Here is a 4566-nt window from a genome sequence, read left to right as displayed (position 1 = left end):
GTATTTTCTGCGCAAATCTGCCGACATGATTGCATGTATTTTCTGGGCATATCTGCCGACATGATTGCACGTATTTTCTGGGCATATCTGCCGACTTGATTGCACGTATTTTCTAGGCCTATCTGCCGACTTGATTGCACGTATTTTCTGGGCATATCTGCCGACATGATTGCACGTATTTTTTGGGCATATCTGCCGACATGATTGCACATATTTTCTGGGCATATCTGCCAACATGATGTGTATTTTCTTGAGAAAACCTGCACAATTATGTGAATTTTCTGGGAAAAGGGTCACCAAAACTTGGGCCCACTGTCTTTGCGTTGCACTTTTCAAGGGAACCTGAGGTGAGAATAATCTTGAGGCTGCCATATTTCTCTCCTTTTAAGCAATACCAGTTGCCTGGCTGCCGTGCTGGTCCTCTGCCTCTTATTCTTTCAACCATAGACCCTGAACAAGCATGCAGCAGGTCAGGGGTTTCTGACAATATTGTCAGAACTGAGAAGATTAGTTGCATGCTTGTTGCTGGTGTAATTCAGTTTATTACTGCAGCCAAATAGATCAGCAGGGCCGCCAGGCAACTAGTATTGATTAAAAGGAAATAAACCCTCACCCCGGGTTCGCTTTAAAGGGAAACTGAAGTAAGAGGTATACGGAGGCTGCCATATTTATTTCCTTTTAATCAATACCAGTTGCCTGGCAGCCCTGCTGGTCTATTTCTCTGCAGTAGTATCTGAATAACACCAGAAACAAGCATGCAGCTAGTCTTGTCAGATCTGACTTTAAAGTCTGAAACGCCTGATCTGCTGCATGCTTGTTCAGGGGCTATGGCTAATAGTATTAGAGGCAGAGAATCAGCAGGGCTGCCAGGCAACTGGTATTGCTTAAAAGGAAATAAACATGGCAGCCTCCATATAACTCTCTCTTCAGTTCCCCTTTAAGTTACAGTTAGCTCCGCCCTCACTCGGTCATTGCCACGCCCATTTTTTTTGCCTCTATCCACTATTTTTTGACGTGGCGCAGGTTGTAGCCACGTCCATATTTTTCCGCGGCCCGCTATGCGCGCCGCAGGGGGCCCACAATTACAATTTTGCACAGGGGCCCACTGATAGCTGTGTCCGCCACTGGATGGCATAGTGCATTGGTTCCAATCCTTCTTGAGTGGCAGAACCCAAAAAGTGTCTATGGGGCCCTTCCTATCCACCTGTGTACCACTTAAGTATGGGGTGCCCCAGGGCTCAATCCTTTTTCCCCTGCTTTTCAAAATTTACATGTTACTACTTGGAAAACAAATCCAAAAACATGGCCTGACATACCACTGCTATGCGGATGACACCCAACTATATATTTCCTTCAAGCCTGGTGTGACAGACCCAACTCCAACTACAGTATAAACGCCTGCTAAAGCGAACTACAGCAATGGATGAGTGACAACTGGCTGAAACTAAATGCAGACAAAACAGAAGTCTTTCTGATCGGAGGGCAACGCATGACAACAAAACAACTTAACTTGTATTCTTCACCACTGGGAATAGGAGGCACGGATCTACACAGCTCTGATCATATGCGTAGCCTGGGAGTTCTAATTGATGGGTATGTAACCACTTTGCCGCCCGGGTACAGTATATCTACGGTCCTTTGGACTTCAGTTCCCCGCCCGGAGCGTAGATATACTCACCCCCCCCCGCCGCTGTCCGCGCTCCCACTTGCACGTGCGCGTGCTCCCGTGATCATGCACGCCGCCGCCCGCTCGTCCGGAGATTAATGAACGGGAAAAACCATTCCCGTTCGTTGATCTCTGCCCCCCAGCAATGATCGGCTGCTTCTATGAGAAGCAGCGTGATCATTGTGAAAAAAAAAAAACAGTTTCCCAGTCTCCCTGAACTTCCTGCAAGCGTACTTCCTACACTTGCAGGACGCATTTACAAAAAATTACTGTGGCCATCTTGTGGCCAAAAAGTAAAACTACACCCAAAAACATTTTTCACATACAAATACATTATTTTACAATATAAAATTAACTCATTAACTCCCACACTCCCCGATTGTTACCAATTTTTTTTTGTAATAAAAAAAAAAATTACAATTAAAAAAAAAACATAAATAGTTACCTTAGGGGCTGAAATCTTTAAATATATATCAAGAGGGTATAACACTGTTACTTTATAAACTATGGGCTTGTAATTAGGGATGGACGCAAAACTGAAAAAAATGCACCTTTATTTGAAAATAAAATATTGGCGCCAAACATTGTGATAGGGACATAATTTAAACGGTGTAATAACCGGGACAAATTGGCAAATAAGTTACATGGATTTTAATTACAGTAGCATGCATTATTTAAAAACTATAATGGCTGAAAACTGAAAAATAATCATTTTTTCCCCAAATGTTTTCCTATTTTCCCATTAAAACACATTTAGAATAAAATAATTCTTGGCATAATGTCCCACATAATGAAAGCCTAATTGGTGGCGAAAAAAACAAGATATAGTTCATTTCATTGCTATAAGTAATGATAAAGTTATAGGCGAATGAATGTAAGGAGCGCTGAAAGGTGAAAATTGCTCGGATGCTAAAGGGGTAAAACCCCTCAGTTGTGAAGCAGTTAAACTTCAGAACTCACATCTCTGCTGTGGTGAAATCATTCTATTTTTACCTGAAGAACATCGCAAAAATCAAGCACTTCATCCCCCCTGAAGATCTACCAACCTTAGTTCATGCCTTCATTACCTCCCGACTGGACTACTGCAATGCTCTCTCTACACTGGCCGTCCAAAAAAGGACTTGTACCGCCTAGAGCTGATACAGAATACTGCTGCCAGACTGTTAACCAACCAACTCCATCACTGCCACATAACGCCAGTCCTGCACTCCCTTCATTGGCTACCTTTAGAATCGAGGGTCCTATTCAAGATTGGCCTACTGACATTTAACATTTTAAATCACTAAATAATCTGAGCCCTGGATACATGAAAGAAATGTTGCAGCTGCGTAGCAATCCCCGCAATCTCAGATGCACAGGTTCTGATAATCTAGTCATACCCAGAGTCCACTTGGAAACGTTTGGTCCCAGAGCCTTCTGTCATGCTGCTCCTGCGATTTGGAACTCCTTACCTCAACAGATCAGGACAGCTCCATCTCTGGACATGTTTAAATCCAGACTGAAACCCCACCTGTTCAGTTTGGCATTTGCAGAAATATAACTTTTGTTGTGTGAATACTTAATCCTACTACCAACTAATGAATCTGAGAGAGCCTAAGCGCCTTGAGTCCTATGGGAGAAAAGCGCTATAAAAATGTTATTGTATTGTATTATACCTGCACTTTGATTGGCCCAATAGGCTGCCTGTCACATGACAGGAAACTTGACAGGCAGCCTATTGGGCCAATCAAAGTGCGGGGAAAATGCCCCTTAAAGTGATTGGACCTGCAGGGGCTCAGGGCAGGACGAGTGGAACTCTCGTCATTGCCAATTAGCAGGCATAAGTTCGTAGCGCTAGCAATGCTACTCTGATAAGGCATGTTACGCCGATAAGGAGTGTTAACTCTGATAAGGCATGTTATTTGTCTTAGTGAATCAAGCCCATACTTGCCTTTGGGAAAGGTTCTGGATCCTAATGAGGCTTCCCAAGGTGTCCCCTGTTGCCCCTCCCCCACGCTTCTCTTATGGCATAAGTGCGGCTGCACAGTAGCACGGAGTCGCTTGTGCAAGAGGAGCTCCAGTTTACTGCACAGGTGTACTTGCGCAGGCGCATAACGGCGTGCTCGTGCTTGAAGTGCCGAACAGCCCCGATAGGTAATCTTTTGAGGCTCCGCACAGAGCCACGAGGGGACCAGATGATGCCATGAGAAGCCTCATAAGGATCCACTGGCTTCCCTCTCCTTAGATAAGTATGTGACATCGCACCCAAGCCGACGCTCATAAAAATAAAAAGTGGTGTGTGTCAGTGGGGCATCGTCGCTCATCACTGCAGATGATGAACATATTTTTTTGTCTCTTCCTGGATTAGGACATTCATTCATTTGTGCAGATGGAGGATGAGCAGATGTATGTAAAACATTGGAAACTGTGCAAACATCAGAACTGTGGTTCCACCATAAATATCAGACAGAGGCAATTGCTTATAAAACAAAGTACACAGTGATACAAAGCTCCAGCGGAGGACACATTTTTATTGTCTGTCTGACAGAACTATTTATGTTCTGGTTACTCTTACCACAAGTGCTCTCCCCGATTACCAGACCATTTATGGTTGCTGTAGTTTCTGCAAGTGTTATTATGTATTTACTGTATTTTCCGACCTATAAGATGCACTTTTTCTCCCCCCAAAACGGAGAGAAAAAGTCCCTGCGTCTTATATGCCAAATACAGGGAGTCCCCGACTTACAAATGCCTGCCAATATGAGCCACTGCATTGTCGGGGACTACCTGTATTCTACCCCTGTGTCCTACCCTCTCCCTGAATAATGTAAAACAGTGGCAGCACAGCTCAGTGGGCTCACCTAATCCATTGGCTCCACTGGTGACCAGAGACCTCTCCTCTCCCTGATGTTGTTGTTCTC

The sequence above is a fragment of the Hyperolius riggenbachi genome, chromosome 3 (assembly GCF_040937935.1).
Source record: "Hyperolius riggenbachi isolate aHypRig1 chromosome 3, aHypRig1.pri, whole genome shotgun sequence".
Lineage (NCBI taxonomy): Eukaryota > Metazoa > Chordata > Amphibia > Anura > Hyperoliidae > Hyperolius > Hyperolius riggenbachi.
The sequence above is the reverse complement of the archived record's forward strand: the minus strand, read 5'-3'. Positions refer to the sequence as shown.